Below are 23,476 nucleotides of genomic sequence, written 5' to 3'. Positions count from 1 at the left end.
CAGTTCCCCCAGGCCCGCAAACCTCCCGCCAATAAACAGGTCCCTCAATTTGCTGATGCCCGCCCTTTGCCACCCCCTAAATCCCCCATCCCTGTTCCCCGGGATGAACCGATGGTTGCCACCCAGTGGAGCCTCCATCGAGCCCCCTGTTTCCCCCCAATGCCGTCTCCACCCCCCAGATTCTTAGGGTCGCCGCCACCACCGGGCTCGTGGTAAACCTCTTAGGGGAGAGCGGCAACGGTGCCGTTGCCATGGCACCCAGGCTCGTACCTCTACATGACGCCATCTCCATTCTTTTCCATCACCCATTTACGCACCATTGACACCTTGGCTGCCCAATAGTACCCCAGAAGGTTGGGCAGCGCCAGCCCGCCTCTATCCCTTCCTTGCTCCAGGAACACCCTCTTCACTCTCGGAGTCCCATGTGCCCACACAAAGCTCAAAATACTGCTAGTCACTCTCCTAAAGAAGGCCCTGGGGATAAATATGGGCAGGCACTGAAAGAGGAACAAGAACCTCGGAAGCACCGTCATTTTGACAGACTGTACCCTCCCCGCCAACGACAATGGCAGCATGTCCCACCTCTTGAACTCCTCCTCCATCGGATCTACAAGTCTGGTGAAGTTATGCTTGTGAAGAGTCCCCCAGTCCCTGGCCACCTGCACCCCCAGGTACCTAAAGCTCTCCCCTGCCCGCCTAAGCTGGAGCCTACCAATTCCTTCCTCCTGGTCTCCAGGGTGCACCACAAACACCTCGCTCTTGCCTAAATTTAACTTATAACCTGAAACGGTCCCAAACTCAGCTAGCAACTCCATCACTCCCGGCATCCCTCCCACCGGGTCCGCCACATACAGTAACAGGTCGTCGGCATACAACGACACCCTATGTTCCTCTCCACCTCGCACCAAGCCTCTCCACCTCTCTGAATATCTCAACGCCATCGCCAGCGGCTCGATTGCCAGTGCAAACAACAAGGGGGACAGGGGGCAACCCTGACTGGTCCCTCGGTAAAGCCGGAAGTACTCCGACCTCCTCCTATTCGTGGCCACGCACGCCATCGGGGCCTCATATAGCAGCCGTACCCATCTAATGAACCCTTCACCAAATCCAAACCTCCCCAACACCTCCCATAGGTACCCCCACTCCACTCTATCGAAGGCCTTCTCCGCATCCAGCGCCACCACTATCTCCGCCTCCCCCTCAATCGCCGGCATCATGATGACATTCAGCAATCTCCGCACATTCGTGTTCAGCTGCCTTCCCTTCACAAAACCTGTCTGGTCCTCGTGCACAACCCCTGGCACACAGTCCTCTATCCTGGTGGCCAGGATTTTTGCCAGCACCTTAGCATCCACGTTGAGGAGAGATATGGGCCTGTATGAACCACACTGCTGGGGGTCCTTGTCCTTCTTTAAAATTAACAAGATCAGCGCCCGCGACATCGTCGGGGGCAAAGTCCCCCCTTCCCACGCTTCATTGAGTGTCTGCACCAGCAAGGGGCCCACTAGGTCCACAAACTTTTTATAAAATTCCACCGGGAACCCATCCGGCCCCGGTGCCTTCCCTGACTGCATATGCCCGATCCCCTTAACTAGCTCCTCCAGCTCAATCGGCGCACCCAGCCCCTCCACCTTCTCCTCCTGCACCTTTGGGAAAGAAAGCCTGTCAAGGAACCTCTCCATTCCCCCCCTCTCCCCCATTGGCTCCGACCGGTACAGTTCCCCGTAAAAGTCCTTGAAGACCTCATTCACCTCTACCCCCCTTCCGCACCACATTCCCACTCTTGTCTCTCACTCCAGCAATCTCCTTAGCCGCATCCCGCTTGCGGAGCTGATGAGCCAGCATCCTACTCGCCTTTTTACCATGTTCGCACACTGCCCCTTGTGCCTTCCTCCACTGTGCCTCCGCCTTTCTAGTGGTCAGCAAATCAAATTTAGCCTGCAAGCTGCGCCTCTCCCCCAACAGTCCCTCCTCTGGTGCCTCTGCATACCTCCTGTCCACCTCCAGCATCTTTCCCACCAGTCTATCCCTCTCACTCCTCTCGCTCCTCTCCCTGTGTGCTCGGATGGATATCAGCTCCCCACGAATTACTGCCTTCAGGGCTTCCCAGACCATCCCCACCTGAACCTCCCCCGTATCATTCACCTCAAGGTACCCCTCAATACTTGCCCAGACCCTCCTACACACCTCCTCCTCCGCCAACAACCCCACATCCAACCGCCACAACGGACGTTGGTCCCGCACCTCTCCCATCTCCAACTCTATCCAATGCGGAACGTGGTCGGAGATTGCGATGGCCGAATACTCGGCCTCTCTACTCTCGGAATCAGTCCCCTACTCACCACGAAGAAATCTATCCGAGAGTAGACCCTATGTACGTGGGAGAAGAAAGAGTACTCGCGTGCCCTCGGCCTCACAAACCTCTACGGATCCACTCCACCCATCTGATCCACAAACCCTCTCAGTACCTTGGCCGCCGCCGGCCTCCTACCCGTCCTAGAGCTGGACCGATCCAGTGAAGGATCCAACACCGTATTAAAGTCCCCCCCTATGATCAGACCTCCCGCCTCCAGATCCGGGATCCGTCCCAACATACGCCTCATAAAGCCCACATCGTCCCAATTTGGGGCATACACACTAGCCAGTACCACCTTCTCTCCTTGTAGCCTGCCCCTAACCATAACATACCTACCCCCCTTATCCGCCACCACCTCCGATGCCTCAAACAACACATTTTTCCCCACCAGATCCCCACTCCCCGGTTCTTCACATCCAACCCAGAGTGGAAAACCTGCCCCACCCATCCCTTCCTCAGGCGGACCTGGTCCGCCACTCTCAGGTGGGTCTCCTGAAGCATTTCCACACCCCCATGCATTCCTTGAATGTTTGCCATTGTCTATCCACTGTCATCCCTTTAAGTCATTCTCAATCTATCAAGGCCAACTCACGCCTCATATCTTCATAGTTCCATTTATTAAGATTCAGGACCCCAGTCTCCGAATCAATACTTCACTCTCCATCTTGATAAAAAATTCTATCATGTTAAGGTCGCTCATCGCCAAGGGGTCTCGTACAGCCAGATTGGCAATGATTCCCTTCTCATTACACAGTACCCAGTCTATAATGGCCTGCTCCCTAGTTGGTTCCTCCACATATCGGTCAAGAAAACCATTCCATATACACTCCAGGAATGCCTCCTCTATGGCATTATGGCTAATTTGATTTGCCCAATCTATGTGAAGATTAAAATCACCCATGATCACCGATATTCCCTTGTTACATGCATCTCTAATTTCGTGTTTAATGCCATTCCCAACCTCACCACTACAGTTTGGGGGTCTATATATGGCACCCACTAATGTTTTTTGCCCCATGGTATTTCCCAACTCTACCCATACAGATTCCATGTTGTCAGACCTAATATCCATTCTCACTAGTGTGTTAATTTCCTGTTTAACCAGCAGTGCCACGCCTCCAATTTTCTTTTATGCCTGTCCTTCCTAAATACTGAGAACCCTGGGACATTCCGTTTCCATCCCTGGTCACCTTGCAGCCATGTCTCCGTAATCCCAATTATATCATACCCATTTATATCTATCTGCCCGGTTAGTTCATCCACTTTATTGCAAATGCTCTGTGCATTAAGGTACAGAGCCTTTAAGTTTGTCTTTTTCACGTTGTTTGTCTTGCTCCCAATATTTTTCTCTATTGCCCTGTTGGAACTTTGCACTTGGTTTCTCCACCTATCACTTTTCTTATTCACTTTTCTACTTTTTGTTTTTGTTCGCAACTGCTCCAGCAAATAGCCCCCCTTGGACATCAGTTCCAGTCCTGCCCAGGTGTAACCCATCCAGTTTGTACAGGTCCCACCTCGCCCAGAACCGATCCCAATGCCCCAGGAATCTGCAACCCTCCCCCTGACACCATCTCTTCAGCCATGTATTCATCCTATATATCCTGTCATTTCTACTCTGACTAGACATGGCACCAGTAGTAATCCTGAGATCACTACTTTTGAGGTCCGATTTCTATTTTTCAAATATTTCTTTATTCTCCTCCTTTTTCACATTTTCTCCCAAATTTATACCCACCAATAATAAACAATAATCAGTAACAAATATGTCAACCCCATATCAATAACAACGATCCCATCCTCCCACCAAACCCCAAACATTCGCCCGCATGTTCACACAAACAAATGACAAAAAGGAATCAGGAATCACCCATAGTCACCATTAACACACACTGCCCCCCTCCCCCAACCCTTCCACCCCCCCCCCCCCCCCAACTAATGTTCGATGTTATCCAGTTCTTGAAAGTGCATAATGAATAATGCCCATGAATTGTAGTTGAGGTCCGTATTCTTAACTTCCTTCCTAGCTCCGTGTAATCTGCTTTTAGGACCTTATCCCATTTTTTACCTATGTCGTTTGTACCGATGTGCATCACAACCACTGGCTGTTCACCATCTCCCTCCAGAATATCCTGTAGCCGCTCCGAGACATCCTTGACCCTAGCACCAGGGAGGCAACATACCATCCTGGAGTCTCGTTTGCGGCCACAGATTCACCTGTCTATTCCCCTTACAATTGAATCCCCTATAACAATTGCACTGACACACTTATGACACCCCTCCTCTCTGCAGCAGAACCAACCGTGGTGCCACGAGTTTGGCTGTTGCTGTCTTCCCCTGAGAGGCCATTCCCTTCAACAGTATCCAAAATGGTATATCTGTTTTGCAGGGGAATAGCCACATGAGATTCCTGCACTACCTTCCTAGCTCTCTTGCTCTGTCTGGTGGTCACCCATTCCCTTCCTGCCTGCGGAGTCTGAGCCTGCGGTATGACCACCTCTCTATACGTGCTATCCCACGATGCTCTTCGACTCGCAGAAGCTCCACATTGTCTCCAGCCACCGCTCCAGCTCTGAAACTTGACATTCCAGGAGCTGTAACTCCTGCACACAAGCTGACCCCGGGGACTGGAACTCTCCCCAGTCTGCCACATGGAGCAAGAGGAGCAACCAACGGCTTGGGGCTGCCCTGCCATGATTTATTCATTTAATTTAAACATTTGAAATTAAGCTTTTGAAAGATGTTTTTGTGTCAGATTATATCCAAAGTCTCCTATACTATTTAATTAGCTTTTTTTTTCTAAAAAAAAAGGATAGAACAAGGAATGTAGGTTGTTGGGAGCACTAACAATTTCAAGTTCCTGCCCAAGTCACACACGACCCTGACTTAAAAATATATTAATGCCTCATCTTCATCTTTGGGCCTAAATCTTGGGATTGTCCTACCGAACTCCACTGTCGATGTAGTTACACAATCTGCATTGCAGCAGTTCAAGAAGGTGACTCACCAGCAATGTCTCAAGAGCAATTAGGGATAGGCAATAAATGCCTTGCCAGCGATGCTCACATCCCATAAACAAATTTAAAAAGTCTCTGATGTTGTATTTATCCTTAGATCATAGTTAGAAAGCTTGAAATCTCCTATCTGCCTGCAGAATGTTAAGAGTTCTGGAGCATAGACCTGTCTGAACAACAATTTTCCCTGGATGTACGGACATTTGAACATACATTTCAATTAGGAGGAGGGTTAGACCATTTGTCCCCTCAAGCCTGCTCTGCCATTCAATAGGATCATGGCTGATCTAACTGTAGACTCAACTCCACATTCTACCTATCCCGATAACCTTTGACTCCATTCTTAATCAAGAATCTACCTACCACTGCCTTACCATATTTAATTATCCAGCATCCACCGCTCTCTGGAGAAGAGAACTCCAGAGATTTAAAACCCCTGGAAGAAAATAATTCTTCTCATCGTCATCTTAAATGAGAGATACCTTAGTTTTAAACGGTGTCCTCTAGTTCAAGTCTCTCCCACAAGGCGAAACTCTAAATTTTATATGTTCTAAGTACAACTTGAAAAAACGCGATCCCGAAAGGGAAGCTTGAGCAACTTCTACTCCTTTTAGGCCAGTAAAATTAACTTGGATCAGAGCCATCCATGTCTTGTTTGGCAAACTACTAGAGTGGTGTGTGGAAACCTTTCTAGCAAGTACTTTGAACTGCTGAGCCCAATTTTATCTTGGTCAAGGTTAGCCACTTCTGCTTGTTGTGAACAATTGAATAGTGATAAATACTTCAACTTCTGATAAGGATATCTACTTAATTCTGCTACAGCAAATTATGTATTTCTCAATTATCTTTTATATGTTGATGTCTGTAAGTTGAAACAAAAAGTGTTGAGATTAATTATTGACTTGCTTCCAAAGTTTGAAATACATTAATTACCCTGTATAATTGCAAGTTTCAAAGTCCCACTATGGATTTAAGCATATAATCGGAGCTGACACTTGTGTAGTTTTGTAATATGCACTGAAGAAAGTGCTATTTTCAGAATGAGTTATTAAATTGAGAGCCTGGTGTTGAGGTGGACCTAAAAGATTCCAAGGCATTATTCAAACATGAGCAGGGAATTGTCCCAGCAGCCTTGACAAGCTTCTTCCCTCAACCAATAAGAACAAAAACATGGCGATTGAGGCTCAGGAGGATGAAGTGAGTGGGTTCAGTAAATTGTGATTCTGGGAGTGGAGTGAGGAACTTGAGATACTGGAAGAGTGGGAAAGGATGCAACTGGATCCTCGACTTCCGGACCAATAGACCACAATCAGTAAGGATAAACAACACCGCCTCCACAATAGTCCTCAATACCGGGGCCCCTTAAAGCTGCATACTTAGCCCCCTACTATACTCTCTATACACACAAAATTTGGTTCAAATTCCATCCACAAGTTTGCTCTTGACATGACCGCAGTGGATCGGATCTCAAACAATGATGTGTCAGAATACAAGAGGGAGATAGAGAACCGAGTGGTGTGGTGTAACAACAATCTCTCCCTCAACGACAGCAAAACTAAGGAGCTGGTCATCGACTTCAGGAAGTGAAAAACCGCACACACCCCTGTCTGCATCAATGATACCGAGGTGGAGATAGTTGACAGCTTCAAATTTCTAGGTATGCATATCACGAACAATCTGTCCTGGTCCACCTACGTCGACGCTACGAATAAGAAAGCACAACAGCGCCTGTGCTTCCTCAGGAAACTAAGGAAATATCCACATTGACTCTTACCAGTTTCTACAGGTGCGCTATAGAAAGCATCCTATCTGGCTGTATCACAGCCTGGTATGGCAACTGCTCGGCCCAAGACCGTAAGAAACTACAGAGAGTTGTGAACACAGCCCAGTCCATCACGCGAACCCACCTCCCCTCCATCGACTCTGTCTACAACTCCCGCTGCCTTGGGAAAGCAGGCAGCATAATTAAAGACCCTTCCCACCCAGGTTATTCTCTCTTCCAACCTCTTCCATCGGGCAGGAGATAGAAAAGTCTGAGAGCACGCACTAACAGTTTCAAAAACAGCTTCTTACCCGCTGTTACCAGACTCCTGAATGACCCACATATGGACTGGACTAATCTCTCCGTGCATCTTCTCTACTGAGTAGCACCACACTCCTCATGCTTCACCCGATGTCTATGTCGATGTATTTACTTAAGTGTATTTTTCGTATGTCCTATGTTTTTCATGTATGGAACATTCTGTCTGGACCGTACTCAGAACGATACTTTTCACTGTCCCTCGGTACAGGTGACAATAAAATAAATCCAAATCCAAATCCAAAGGAAGGGTTGTTGTGAGGGTGTTGGTGGAATTGGGACTTGGGAGATACAAATTTATGCGCTTTCAGCAGAGGGATGGGCAGGAGTGAAGGGGCTGGTTCAAACTCCATTCGGAAGGAGACATTTGAGGGTTTGATGAGGGGGACTCGGGTGTTTGGGATACCGGGAGGTAGGTTGGGAGATTGGAATGTGAGAATAGAATGTTGGCGAGATTGGGCTTTGGGAATTGTCAACATTTTCCTGCCGCCAAGGGTTATACCGAGAAGCAGTAACCACAGTGATCTATAGAGCCAGTTGGCCAATTAATCCAATTCATTGGTCTATTAACTTTATGATTCCACTGGCAGGGATTTGCGGATGTCATGTCTACGGTACTAAAAACAAGGGTGGCACCAAATCCATTTTTTGGAGTATGGGAAGACCCGGGAGTCTAGGGGCAAAAGAGGCCGACGTTTTGGCCTTTGCCTCCTTGGTAGCCTGGAGTCAGATAGTGCTAGCGTGGAGGGACTCGAAGCCCCCAAAATCAGGGGTATGGGTTAGCGACATGGCCGGTTTTCTCAGGCTTCAGAAAATTATGTTCGACCTGAGAGGATCAATGTTCGGGTTCATTCGGAGGTGGCAGCCATTTATTGACTTCTTTGGGTAAACTAATACTAAAAGTAAAAGACCATAAGGCATAGGAGCAGAATTAGGCCACTCGGCCCATCGAGTCTGCTCAGCTATTTAATCATGGCTGATATTTTTCTCATCCCCATTCTCCTGCCTTCTCCCCATAACTCCTGATCCCCTTATTAATCAAGATAAGACCATAAGACAAAAGGATAAGAGACTGCTTTAGATGGCCGTCTTTCAGTTAGATGTTTCTTCATTCTAAGCCTCCAGTTGGATGATGTCTTTGCTTTCAGCCTGTAATGGTTTTCACTTAGACTCATCAGGGTCTCAGACTTCTCTGCAGCCTCAGAAACAGCAAACAGGAAACATTTGGGAGAGAGAGAGAGAGAACAACACACAACCTCTCTTCTCAGCATCCAGAAGTGTTCTCTGCTGGGTCCTCTCAAATCCCCCATCTGGCTGAACCCAATCAATGTCTGTTGCCAGACATATGCTCCCTGGCCAATTCATTGATCACCAGCCAACCAATCAAACCAAATCCCTCCAATCTCTTCGGTGTCATAAAGTCGGAGCTCTTCTGTTCAAAACCTAAATCTTCATAGCACAGTGTACTATTTTGTAACTTTTGAGTTCCTCATTTCGCCTGCTTGGCTTAAAGGTTGGTCTCCATTAAAGATCCATGGACTAGAGATGATAACGACAAAGTAATAGAAAACGGAATTCTTGGAAATCAATAGGAAGGGCCCCTACAATTTTAAGTAGTTGTTAATGTCTAATTTCAAATGCAAAATTTAGTCAGTTCAAGTTTAAATCATATTTTCAAAAATAAAGGGCATTACCTCATAACCATTTTCTTAACTTGATCTACCACTTTTGAAGATTTGTGTATGTCACCAGCAGGTCTTTCAGCTCCTGCACTCTCTTTTAAAGCATGCCTTTTGGTCTATACTGCTTCAACTTGAAATTCTTTCCAAATGTATCATTTGGCACTTCATGGAATCATAGACTGATGCAGTAAAAGCTTGGAAAAGTGCATCAGCTCGCTTGAAAAAGTGACAGCTACATGGGCAGCATTACAAATATTTAAAAATGGTCTTCTAAATCTGATAGTTTAAAGTTATAACACGTATAAAGCATCTAGGTATCTTAGGTGTGGAAATGCTTTGAGTGACACGATAGCACACTGGTTAGCACTGTTGCTCCACAGCGCCAGGGTCCCAGGTTCGATTCCAACTTGGGTCACTGTCTGTGCAGTGTCTGCACGTTCTACCCGTGTCCGCATGGGTTTCCTCCCGGTGCACCGGTTTCCTCCCACAAGTCCCAAAAGACGTGGGGCGGAATTCTCCGACCCCACGCCGGTGCGGAGAATAGCGGGACGCGCCGTTTTTTCCCGCGACGCCGGTCCGACACGCTCCCACTATTCCCCCCAACGCACAAATTTTTCCGACTGCCTTTCCCGCAAATAACCCCGTCAAATTGCCCGAAACGGCCAAAACCGGCCTCCCGCTATTCTCCGGCCCGGATGGGCCGAAGTCCCGACGTTGGCACGCAAGTTGAGTACACCGGCTGGCACACCTGCTTTTCAAATTCATCAGCCAGTCGAGCTGGCTGGCGAGGAGGTGAGCGGACAAGGGGTAGAAGGAGAGAGGGGGGAGAAGGAGAAAGGGGGGAGGGGCGGCCCTCCGTGGCTCGACCATCCTCGCCGCTTCCTCCGTTCTTCTGGCCGCTCGCGCCATTTTACGACGCAGAACGGCGTCATTGTGGCGTAATCCGGGAGTCTTTTCGCGTCATTTGACGCGTGACACCCGCGGCCCCGCTCCTAGCCCATTTCCGGGGTGTGAATAGCTCGGGAGCGGGGCCGTATCGGGCCATCGTGAAGCTCGCCCGATTTCACAACGGCCATCCCGTTTTTTATCAGGAGCGGAGAATACCGCCCGTGCTGTTAGGTGAATTGTACATTCTCAATTCTCCCTCATTATACCTGAACAGGCGACAGAGTGTGGCAACTAGGGAATTTTCACAGTAACTTCATTGCGGTGTTAATGTAAGCCTACTTGTGACAATAATAAAGATTATATTATTATTATCTTGACTCAGAGAAGCAATGTACAGCTATAGGGATTCTTGAAACTGCTTAGTGACCACTGAATCTCTAATTAGAGTGCCATGCACAGGTTCTGCTGGACACTTTTAAAAAATTTTACCCTAACGATCAGCTGCCATATGAATCTTCAATGCATTTTTAAATGGAATGTTATAATCTAAGTTTTAGTTATATCTATCAGCTCGTCATTATAAAAGCAGCACTTGTACATCACAGTGCATTCTACTCATGCTGAGGTAAACGTGATCGTATAACTCAGGAGTCAAGATGCAATCTGATACTAATGCCAACAATGTTTTACAGAGGAACAGTCCCTTTTACTGATCTGGAACCTCGGGCGAAATTCTCCCAACGGGAGACAAAGTGCAGACGCCGGAGTGAAAACCGGAGTGTTTCACTCCGGGGTCGGAGGCCGCTCCTCGGCCCCTATTCTCCCACCCCCAGGGGGCTAGGAGCGGCGCCGCGTCAATTACACGCATCGGGCCTTGGCGCCGCGTCAAAGCAGCGTCGCGTAAATGACGCGGCCGGCGTCACTTAAATGACGTCACCAGCCCATGCGCAGGTCGGCCGGCGCCAACCCGCGCATGCACGGTTGCCGTCCTCCCCACGGGCGCCCTGCAAGACATGGAGGATTGATCTTTTTGGGCAGCGGAGGAAAATAATGCGTCCTGTAGAGACGCCGGCCCGCCGATCGGTGGGCACCGATCGCGGGTCAGACCCCGACTGAGCACCCCCCTGGTGCTTGATCCTCCTCCCCCCCCACAGGCCACACACGCAGCGTTCGCGCGCTGTGCACGCCGGCAGCAACCAGGTGTGGTTGGCGCCGGCGTGAACCCGTCGGATTGGGCAGGCCACTCGGCCTGTCGTGAAACGCGGCACGCCGTCTTGGGGGGGTGGGACAATCGCGTGCGGGTGCCAGGGCGGTGCGGCAGGAATCGCCCGGCACTCCCGCGATTCTCCCACCCAGCGTGGGGGGTTGGAGAATCGCGCCCCTCATGCATGGTGATGAATAGGAAGGAAAACGCATTATAAATACCAAAATTGCTGTAAGCCCTGGAAATGCTGACGTAGCCAAATTGTGAGAAAAACCTGCCTGTTAACTTAGTTAATCTTTGAAAATCATGATTGGAATTTACTCTTACAATTAATTCAACCCCCCAAGGAGTCACAGAGAACACAAAGTTGAAGAGAACCACATACTGTTATGAATATTGAATGTTTTACTTTTTGGTAGTTAAAGAACAATCCTTGGCTTATTTGTAGTGAAAGAAAACCGATGTGACTATACAAAAGGGAAGTTCCATAAATAGCGCAAAACTGTTAAAGGCCTGTGTACAGTGAGGGATGACAAAAATGCATTGCCTTCAAATGTATTTAAACTACTGAAAGCACGAGCAAGACATTCTGTGCTACATTCTACTTTTTTCAGGTAAGTATTTATTTTTATTTGCAGGCTATTTTCAGCCAGACAGATAAAGTTGTGGGGCGGATAATCAGAGAGTGAATTAAAGCAGCTGCCGTGAGTCAAAACTGCAAAGTAAAAGCAGCTCAGTGAATGAGGGATGCAATAAAGAATCCCAAATATAATGGCAAGCACTCAAACAGCAGCTGAAACCCAGATATTCTGGCAAAAGGACTCCAGAAAGGGCTTTTCAGAAATTGATATCAGCCAAAGAAGGAGTAAAGTAGTTAGTTAAAACAAGGTGGAGAAAAAAGTGGCACTTACTTTATATACGGAGGGCACTGCAGAATACTTATACCATATTATACAGAAGTCTTAAACCCAACAACTTACATACTTTTAATTTCAAGTTATATACCAGTTAAAACAATGAATATCTGAAAATTGCAGAAAATATGGTATAATTTTAAATATAGTGTAAAATAATGGGCTAGATTTTGCAGTCAATAGTGAGTGACAGCACTTAATTCTGACCTTGAAGAACACTGCACAAAGATCTAGCAACCCCTTTTAAGTAGATTTCTCATTTTCTTGTGAATCCAATGTATGTCATAAGGATCTCTAGGCATCCAGCAAGAGACATCATCAAGCAGGGGAAGCAACATGTCACAGACAGTAAGTCAAATAATTAAAATTCATCAAATTTTTCATTTTTAATTAAAATGTTTACAGAGAATTACATTCAGACATAAAGATAGAATTTGAAATAACAAACCTTTTTAAAAATGTGACTTCTGCTCTATCATAATTAGGGGCAGCACAGTAGCACCTGTGGCTTCACAGCGCCAGGGTCCCAGGTTTGATTCCCCGCTGGGTCACTGTCCATGCGGAGTCTGCACGTTCTCCCGTGTCTGCGTAGGTTTCCTCCGGGTGCTCCGGTTTCCTTCCACAGTCCAAAGACGTGCAGGTTAGGTGGATTAGCTATGACAAATTCCCCTTAGTGACCAAAAAGATTAGATGGGATTATTGGGTTACGGGGATAGAGTGGAAGTGAGGGCTTAGGTGGGTCGATGCAGACTCGATGGGCTGAATGGCCTCCTTCTGCACTGTATGTTCGATGTACTATGTATATGATGGAGAGATTTGACACTCCCCAATTATTAGTTTTTCAGGGACTGTTCAATAGTAATTAGGAACTTCGTACACCATTAAAAATCCAGTTACACCTCCTTCAATAATGTGCAACTTTTTTAAAGGGGTTTTACAGTGGGATTCAGTGTAAAAAGAGAATGCTTTTGTCAGTTCACTGATTTCTATTTAATTGCATTCTGAGGGGCTTCAACGACACACCCTGTAAGTACATTTGCATTTAACTGCGTACGCGTAGAGTCCAGATGTTGCAGTTAGTTTAAGAGGAATAATGAGGGAAAATGCAAATAGAATTGTCTACGTTACTACGGCAAAGTCACAGATTTCAAGACAAAATAGTTTTAGACAGGTAAATCGTCTGTTTTGGATGTGTTGAGAATTACCTTAATGCTGTTCCAGTGATGTTGCAAACTTAAAAAACAAAAGAAGACCATCACCTTCTGTTCCTTAGTAAGAATCCTAGAATACAAAAAAATAACCTGACAGTCCAGGAGTTTTAATAATTGGTTTATTGGAAGTTATGAAGGACCTTTGCAAAACACACTACTCCAGTTGAGATGGATCCAATGTCCAATTCTGGGCAGCAGACTTTGGAAGTACGTGAAGGCTTCATATATCAGAAAAGATTTATGAGAATTGTTCCAGGGATTAAGGACTTCAGTTATGTGGATAAACTCTATAAGCTGGGTTGTTCTTCTTAGAGTAGAGTAACTTGAGAGAGCAGTTTAAAATCTTGACGGGTCTAGAGCACATTGGGAGAAACTATTCCCACTCGTAAATGAATCAGAGGATACTGATTTTGGTTGACAGACAAAAGAAACAATGGGAAACACAAAAAAAACTTTTTTGCGCAGCACATAAGAACATAAGACCTAGGAGCAGGAGTAGGCCATCTGGCCCCTCGAGCCTGCTCCGCCATTCAATTAGATCATGGCTGATCTTTTGTGGACTCAGCTCCACTTTCCGGCCTGAACACCATAACCCTTAATCCCTTTATTCTTCAAAAAACTATCTATCTTTACCTTAAAAACATGTAATGAAGGAGCCTCAACTGCTTCACTGGGCAAGGAATTCCATAGATTCACAACCCTTTGGGTGAAGAAGTTCCTCCTAAACTCAGTCCTAAATCTACTTCCCCTTATTTTGAGGCTATGCCCCCTAGTTCTGCTTTCACCCGCCAGTGGAAACAACCTGCCCGCATCTATCCTATCTATTCCCTTCATAATTTTAAATGTTTCTATAAGATCCCCTCTCATCCTTCTAAATTCCAACGAGTACAGTCCCAGTCTACTCAACCTCTCCTCATAATCCAACCCCTTCAACTCTGGGATTAACCTAGTGAATCTCGTCTGCACACCCTCCAGTGCCAGTACGTCCTTTCTCAATTGCAACAAAACCTCCCAGTCTTAAACTCCATCCCTCTAGCAATGAAGGACAAAATTCCATTTGCCTTCTTAGCATTGTGGATAGCACAAATGCTTCACAGCTCCAGGGTGCCAGGTTAGAATCCCGGCTTGGGTCACTGTCTGTGTGGAGTCTGCACATCCTCCACGTGTGTGCGTGGGTTTCCTCCGGGTGCTCCGGTTTCCTCCCACAGTCCAAAGATGTGCAGGTTAGGTGGAATGGTCGTGGTAAATTGCCCTTGGGGTCCAAATAGGCAGCACGGTAGCATTGTGGATAGCACAATCGCTTCACAGCTCCAGGGTCCCAGGTTTGATTCCTGGCTTGGGTCACTGTCTGTGCGGAGTCTGCATATCCTCCCCATGTGTGCGTGGGTTTCCTCCGGGTGCTCCGGTTTCCCCCCACAGTCCAAAGATGTGCGGGTTAGGTGGATTGGCCATGATAAATTGCCCTTAGTGTCCTAAATTGCCCTTAGTGTTGGATGAGGTTACTGAGTTATGGGGATAGGGTGGAGGTGTTGAACTTGGGTAGGGGGTAGGGTGCTCTTTCCAAGAGCCGGTGCAGACTCGATGGTCTGAATGGCCTCCTTCGGCACTGTAAATTCTATGTAAATTGCCCTTAGTGTTAGGTGGGGTTACTGGGTTACAGGGTTATGGGGATAGGGTGGAGGTTTTAACAGTAATTTCATTGAAGCCTACTCGTGACACTAAGCGATTTTCATTTCATTCCATTTCATTTCATTTCTCATTCATTTCATTTCATTCATGTGAAAAGTTAATGCTATGTTAAGCCGAGCCACTAGAGCGAGCTCAGGGACAGTACTATAAATTGCACTGGCTCTTGGGATCGGGGAGGAGACTAGATCTGGAGCTGACAACAATAAGATTCACAGTGTATTGCAGAGTTAGTTACGATATATATTATTATTATTGATATAATTGTTATAGTTAGTAGATAACGATAGTGTTAGTGAGTGTAGTTTAATTCTTACATGTACGTTTGCTATTCAGAATAAGTGTCAAACTCAAATTTAGTAGTGTTGATAAAATTGGTTTAGTTCTTCAAAAGAGCTTTGTGTGTCTTTGTGATCACTACGCCTTCCATCCTGGAAACCCCTCACCACATGGTACCAGGTTGTGTATTCCCAAAAAGCAAGCAGTAAGAAAGAAAATAAATCAGCGCATTGCTACACATCAAAATCTGCAAAGAAAAAAAAACGAGACCAACATGGATACTGTGCAATAACTAGATAACTTCAAGATGTCCTTAACTGAATTTAAATTGGAAAAACTTCAAGCAGCAGTTTGAAGTCCTTCTCTCTGCCTCTGCGCTTGAAACAGCTCCTGACACTAGAAAAATAGCTGTCCTACTAAATCTGGCAGGTCCGCAGACATTTGAACTCTTTAATTCATTTGATTTCTCAGAAAATGAAGTTAAAAAGTATGAGAAAGTACTGGAAAAATTTGACTCATTGCAAAAACAGGTCAATGAGGTGTATGAAAGATACATGTTTTTAAAAAGGGTGCAGCTAAAAGGGGAATCCTTTGACTCTTTTCTAACTGATTTGAGGCTCCGAGCACAATCCTGCAATTTTCCTCAATTACTGAATCAATACTGCGAGACCAAATCGTGTTTGGCATATTTGAAGAGAAAATGTGGGAACATTTAATAAGAAAACCAAACTTAAACTTTAGAAGAAGCCATCAACTTCTGTAAAGCAAGTGAAAAAGCCACCAATGAATATGCTGAATTCAGATCCCGTGAAAAAGGCGCAAACTTCAGCAATGTGGTCGGCACCATTGTCTCTGTGGCGCAGCTTAAAACAAATCGCGCTGCAGCAGGTAGCCGTTTTGCGCAGGCGCAGGTAAGAAAAGACCACAAAACGGACATTCGACGTTCTGCGCATGTGCAGTATCAGTTCGCAGATGCACATTTTGAAAAAGGACATGAGCCGGAAGTTGACCAATTTGCGCATGCGTGCAAGGTTTACACATGTCATCAACGTGATGACATGTACACGCTGTGGGCACTCACTTAAAGCAACACTGTCCTGCATTTGGTAAAAGATGTACAATATGTAACAAACTTAATCATTTTGCTACACAATGCAGATGTAACCATGGGCAGCACGGTAGCACAGTAGTTAGAATAGTTGCTTCACAGCTCCTGTGTCCCAGGTTCGATTCCCAGCTTGGGTCACTGTGCGGAGTCTTCACGTTCTCCCCGTGTCTGCGTGTGCTTCCTCCGGGTGCTCTGGTTTCCTCCCACAGTGCAAAGATGTGCAGGTTAGGTGGATGGCCATGCTAAATTGCCCTTAGTGTCCAAAAAGGTTGGGTGGGGTTACTGGGTTACGGAGATAGGATGGAGGTGTGGGCTTAGGTGGGGTGCTGTTTCCAAGGCCTGTGCAGACTTGATGGGCCAAATGACCTCCTTCTGCACTGCAGATTCTATGATTAACACAACAACACACCAGAATCTATTTAAAAAAACATTTCAACAGCAAAACAAGTCAAAGCTACACAAAACATTGAAGAAGAAAAAAAAATTTTAAATCAAAAATTGATCTCAGTATGCCTACCTCACTGGACAACTTCATAATAGAAGCAATCACTAAAACAAATGAAGACGATACTGCTGAAAGACCAATTAGGCAATTATCCTATAGGAATTAAGATTGAATAGAAACATTGAGAATAAATGGATCAGAGGTACAATTTAAATTGGACACTGGCGCACACACTAATCTGAAAACAGAATCGGATTTGGGCAAAGTAGCAACCCGTCCAAAATATAAAAAGACACATAAATAGACTACAATGGAAATTAAATAGCAACAAAAGGGTCATGCTACCTCATAGTTCTGAGTGGCAAAATTAAAATTCCACTTAATTTTGAAATTGTGGATGACACAAAATCCTCACTTATTGGAGTAGATGCATGTATCCAGCTAAACCTGATGCAGAGAATTCACACTGCCATATCTTTCCCTGGTTCGAAAGGTTTAGTACTTGCGGATACATTATCCAGAACCACAATGCACAAGAATAACAACGTCGTTGACGTAGTACTCAGTATTGAAGCACAAGCCAACTTTATCACGGCAATGCTAAACTACAAATAATCAAGGCATAAACTCTATGAGATATGACACTTCAGCAAGTGATACCATATATACATACTGACTGGCCTAAAGGGAAATGTGCAAACTTTCGCACCATCAGTGAAGAACTGACAATTATCGTCGACTTTCTATTCAAAGGGGACCACATTATAATTCTATCATGTCTTAGAGAAGACATTCTCGCAAAAATCCACGAAGGACATAAAGGCATTGAGAAATGTAGAAGAAGAGCACTGCAATCGGTGTATTGGGCGGGAATCAACAAGGATATAAACAACTACATTCAACAGTGTTATATATGCCAAATGCACCAACCGGAACAATGTAAGCAAACCTTGGTGGAAAGCAAACTAGTTACTCAACCATGGACAAAAGTCGCCATGGACATATTTTGCTTTCAAGGCTGTGATTATTTGATAATCATTGACTATTACTCAAATTTTCCACAGGTTATCAAATTATCCGACTAAACAACGCATTCAGTTGCCAGGGCAACGACAAATGTATTTGCCAGTCATGGCATACCAGTTACTGTTGTCATAGACAATGGACCGAGTTTTAGCAGCCTGGAGTGGTTATAATTTGCCAATGATTATAACTTCACACATGTAACTTCCAGCCCACTTCCAGCCCTCGTTCTCACATTTCATCCCACCAGCCTCCGGATGCAAAGCATAATCCTCCACCATTTTCGCCAACTCCAGCGTGATGCCACCACCAAACACATCTTTCCTTCACTCCCTCTGTCAGCATTCCGCAGAGACCGTTCCCTCCGAGACAATCTAGTCCACTTCTCCACCATACCCAGTACCTCTCCCATCACCCATGGCACCTTCCCATGCAATCGCAGAAGGTGTAACACCTGCCCCTTTACCTCTTCCAGGCCCAAAACACTCATTCGAGGTTAAGCAGCGGTTCATTTGCACCTCTTTCAATCTGGTCTATTGCATTCGCTGCTCCCAATGTGGTCTCCTCTATATCGGAGAGACCAAACGCAGACTGGGTGATCGCTTTGCTGAGCACCTTCGGTCTGTGTGCATTCAGGACCCTGACCTTCCTGTTGCTTGCCATTTTAACAAAAGACCCTACTCCCGTGCCCACATGTCTGTTCTTGGCCTGCTGCAATGTTCCAGTGAAGCGCAACGCAAACTGGAGGAATAACATCTCATCTTCCGGTTAGGCACGCTACAGCCTTCCGGCCTGAACATCAAATTCAACAACTTCAGATGATCAGCCCCACCTCAACCCATTTGTTTTCATTTCATTTTAACTGTCTTTTACTTTCTTTCTTTCCTGCACCTTTCGCCTCTTTGCTTCCCCATTCCCCTCCCCCCACACCTACAGTTCATCCTCTGATGTTAGTTTCTCTGCTGTTTGACCTTTCACATCTTTTGTTCTCTCTGGGGACTGCCATTAGCACCAAGTTTCCCTGGGTTTCTGTGGCTATGACTCATCTTTCATTCCTACTCCACAGTATAAATATTTCCCACTCTCTCTGTCTGCTAGCTTTGACAAAGAGTCATCGGACTTGAAACGTTAGCTCTTTTCTCTCCCTACAGCTGCAGCCGGGCTTGCTGAGATTTTCCAGCATTTTCCCTTTCGTCCCAGCCCACTATACCTGCAGACAAACAGGAAAGCTGAAAAAGGTGTGGGAATTGTGAAGCAGATTCCCAAGAAAGCAAAGGAGGTCAAAGAGGACTTTTAGCATTCAGGGCTTGTAAAAGGTTCCCTTTACTCCACAACAGACTGGTATTGGGTGTCACAGATAACTGTGGGTGTCTCTCTCCTGCAGGTGTTGAAACCGCAACCTGGAAGTGTTGCACTGGGACAGCTTCACAAGAGAGAGAGAACAAGTCTCACTGTTTATGTCCTTTAGGGCAGCACAATAGCACAGTGGTTAGCACAGTTGCCTAACAGCTCCAGGGTCCCAGGTTTGAACCCCGGCTTGGTTCACTGTCTGCGGAGACAGTTCTGCACGTTCTCCCTGTGTCTGCGTGGGTTTCCTCCGGGTGCTCCGGTTTCCTCCCACAGTCCAAAGATGTGCAGGTTAGGTGGATTGGCCATGGTAAATTGTCCTTGGTGTCCAAAAAGGTTAGGTGGGATTACTGGGTTATGGGGATGGGGGTTGGCTTAAGTGGGATGCTCTTTCCAAGGGCCGGTGCAGACTTGATGGGCCAAATGGCCTCCTTCTTCACTGTAAATTTGAAGATTCTAACCAGTGGGTTTGTCCTTATGCCATGCCAGTTATCTTCACTGCCACCTATGCCTGTGTGAGTCTCTCCCCTGTTGATGGTGAAATGTCACCCGGAAGTGCCCCACTAGTGCAACTTCACAGGAGAGAGAGAAAGAGGGACCACTGTTTATTCCTAACCAGTATTCTCTCTTGAGTGAGCGTGTTCGAAGTGCTCGGATTCCTTTTGGGTCCTCAACTTTGGAATTATGTTCTAGCAATTATTGTGACTCAACTAGAATGGACAGTGAAAGAAAGGTCAGACTGCAACAATGGTATATTTACAAATAAATAATTTATTCAAGAAAATTAGGCCCTCCACAACTCAGATTATAACACACAAAACAACGATTATAAAAATACTATGGGAAGCAAGAAACTAAACGGCATATTGAAAATTCTTATCCTTACACAAGTTTATCTAATCACTCATAAATATATATATATCACTCATCCGCCCCTCCCTCAACAATCTAGCCTAATTGGGAATTTCTCTGAACTGAGGGAATATACTCACAGCTCCCAGGAAAATAGTTGAAGAGGCACAAATGTTTCTTTGGCTCTTCCTCAAAACTGACTGGTCCATTTGGCTGCTGGACCTCGATCCTGCTGGTCTGGCTTCTCCACAGGAATCTTTTGTGGTCTGTGTAGTCTGGTGTTCGTGATCTTCCGCCCTGTAATGTTCTTCCGCATTGTTCTCCTTGGTCGTAATGTCCGTCTATCCCTGTGACATTCTCAAATCTCCTCCTGCCCTTTACATCTGACCTCTGTAGTAGTCTGAGATCGTTGTAGTCTGACAGAAGTCCCACAGTAGTCTCCCGTCTGCCCTGAGTCCCATATTCTCAAGGGCAAAAACCTGAATGGAGCTGACTTGACAACTGCAATAACCACAGATTCACACCAGCACTCACCGACGCCACCTTCAAAAGGTAGAGACAGGGCCGGAGGTCATTGACAGTCAGGGACTTATACACTGACGGTAGGGTCACAACACTGGAAGAACTGACGCAGAGATTCCAACTGGCTAAAGGCAACAAACTCAGATATCTGCAGCTTAAAACCTTCCGACGGAAGGAGACAGGGACATACCCACTCCACCATGACAGACACTATTAGAAGAGCTACTGGACGCAGACATCCTAGGCAGAGGGAACTGTAGTGACATGTACGAATGACTGCTAGAGGAGGGCCGACACCGAACTGGGCACGACAAGGAGGAAATTAGAGGAAGACTTGGGGTTGCAAAAAAGGGTGGGGATTCTGGAGCAAAGCACTGCACAGGGTCAACTCCAACTCTGCATGTGCGAGGCTCAAACTAACACAGATAAAAGTGGTACATAGAGCCCATTTGACCAGAACCCGAATGAACAGGTTCTTCCCGGAAGTGGAGGATAAATGTGAACGGTGCCAAGGGGGCCCGGCCAACCACGGCCACATGTTCTGGTCTTGCCCCAGACTTGCTGGGTACTGGACAGCCTTCTTCAAGGCAATGTCCAAAGTGGTGGGGATGAGGGTGGAGCCATGCCCGAAAGTGGCGGTCTTCGGGGTATCAGACCAGCCAGAACTCTTCATGGGGAGGAGGGATGACACCCTTGCCTTTGCCTCCCTGATCACCCGCCGTAGAATCCTGCTTGGTTGGCGATCAGCAGCACCACCTAAAGCTGCAGACTGGCTGTCCGATCTATCAGAATTTCTCCAAATGGAGAAAATCAAATTCACCATCCATGGGTCGGAAGAGGGATTCCACAAGACATGGGAGCTATTCACTGGACTGTTCCGAGACCTGTTTGTGGCTAACACATAAATAATTAAATAGCCAGTAGCTAGGGAGAAATAGCCAGGACAAGACAGAAAGAGGAAAGCAAGGGAGGACCGGGGATTGGGGGGGGGGGGTTGGGCAAAACCCAGCTAGACAAAATGGGGAGCAGCAGTGAAAAAGGGGGGAAGGGAGGGGTGGGGGTCAAGGAGAGCAGAGCTGGAGGGGGGGATAGGGGGGATTGTATGCTGAGGAACTGAACAGATTTTTTGGGTCGGTCTTCATAGTGGAAGCCACAAATAACCATGACAGTGACTGATGGAAATGAGGCTTTGACAGGTGAGGACCTTGAGACAATTGTTATCACTAAAGAGGTAGTGATGGGCAAGCTAATGGGACTAAAGGTAGACAAGTCTGCTGGTCATGATGGAATGCAATCCAGAGTACTAAAAGAGATGGCTAGAGAAATTGCAAATGCACTCGAGATAATTTACCAAAATTCACTCGACTCCAGGGTGGTCCCAGCGGATTGGAAATGAGGAAATGTGACACCACTGTTTAAAAAAGGAGGTTGGCAAAAAGCGGGTAATTATAGGCCAATTAGCTAACTCCGGTATTAGAGAAGATGCTGGAATCTATCATCAAGGAAGAAATAGCGAGACATCTGGATGAAAATTCTCCCATTGGACAGACGCAGCATAGGTTCATAAACGGCAGGTCGTGCCTAACTAATTTGGTGGAATTTTTTGAGGACATTACCAGTGTGGTGGACAAAGAGGAGCCAATGGATGTGATATATCTGGATTTCCAGAAAGCTTTTGACAAGGTGCCACACAAAAGGTTGCTGCATAAGATAATGATGCATGTCATTAAGGGTAAAGTAGTAGCATGGATAGAGCATTGGTTAATGCTCCCTGTCCCCTTCTGCACTACATTCCCACCCCTATCCGTCACTCCACCAATTTCCCTAGCCGCATCTCGCCTGCGGATCTGATGCGCCAACATCCTGCTCGCCTTCTCCCCATACTCATATACCGCGCCCTGCGCCCTCCACTGTGTCTCCGCCTTTCTGGTGGTCAACAGTCAAATCTGGCCTGCAAACTACGCCGTTCCCCCAGCATCCCCTCCTCCGGTGCCTCCACGTATCTCCTGTCCACATCCGGGGGCTCCCCCACCAGTCTCTCCCTCTCCTTCCTCTCCCTCCTTTCCCTATGGGCCCGGATGGAGATCAGCTCCCCCCGGATCACTGCTTTCAGAGCCTCCCAGACCATCCCCACCCGGACCTCCCCCGTGTCGTTGGTATCAAGATACCCCTCAATACTTCCCCGGACCCTCCTACACACCTCCTCATCAGCCAGCATCCCCACATCCAGGCGCCAGAGCGGGCGCTAGTCCGCGCCTCCCCCATCTCCAGATCAACCCAGTGCGGAGCATGGTCTGAAATCGCTATGGCTGAATACTCTGCATCCTGCACCTTCGGGATCAATCCCCTGCTCAGGACGAAAAAAATCTATTCGGGAATAGACCATATGGACATGGGAGAAAAAGGAATACTCCCGCGCTCTCGGCCTCCCAAACCCCCAGGGATCCACCCCTCCCATCTGGTCCATAAACCCCCTCAGTACTTTGGCCGCCGCCGGTCTCCTATCCGTCCTTGAATTGGACAGGTCCAGTGGGGGATCCAGCACTGTGTTAAAGTCTCCCCCCATGATCAGGCCCCCTGCCTCCAGGTCCGGAATGCGGCCCAACAAGCGCCTCATGAAGCCGGCATCATCCCAATTCGGGGCATATACATTAACCAGCACCACCTTCTCTCCCTGCAGCCTACCCTTCACCATAATATATCTGCCCTCCTTGTCCGACACCACCTCAGCCGCCTCGAACGCCACCCTCTTCCCCACCAGAATCGCCCTGGTTCTTCGCGTCCAATCCCGAGTGAAAAACCTGCCCCACCCACCCCTTCCTCAGACGAACCTGGTCCGCCACCTTCAAGTGGGTCTCCTGGAGCATA

General features: G+C 46.9%; 2 protein-coding genes across 3 annotated transcripts in view; one reads left to right on the top strand and one right to left on the bottom strand.

Annotated features, from left to right (window-relative positions):
• The window catches only part of idua (alpha-L-iduronidase), a 328,554-nt gene that overhangs the window by 209,609 nt on the left and 95,469 nt on the right, over window positions 1-23,476 (bottom strand). The gene's annotated exons all lie outside the window — the stretch shown is intronic.
• Window positions 11,821-23,476, top strand: part of slc26a1 (solute carrier family 26 member 1) — a 66,769-nt gene continuing 55,113 nt past the window's right edge. Inside the window, exon 1 of the mRNA XM_038792329.1 lies at window positions 11,821-11,835. The gene's annotated coding sequence lies outside the window, so the exon portion shown is untranslated. The remainder of the gene's footprint in view (window positions 11,836-23,476) is intronic.

Source organism: Scyliorhinus canicula, chromosome 3 (genome assembly GCF_902713615.1).
Source record: "Scyliorhinus canicula chromosome 3, sScyCan1.1, whole genome shotgun sequence".
Lineage (NCBI taxonomy): Eukaryota > Metazoa > Chordata > Chondrichthyes > Carcharhiniformes > Scyliorhinidae > Scyliorhinus > Scyliorhinus canicula.
This window is presented reverse-complemented; position numbering and strand designations above follow the sequence as displayed.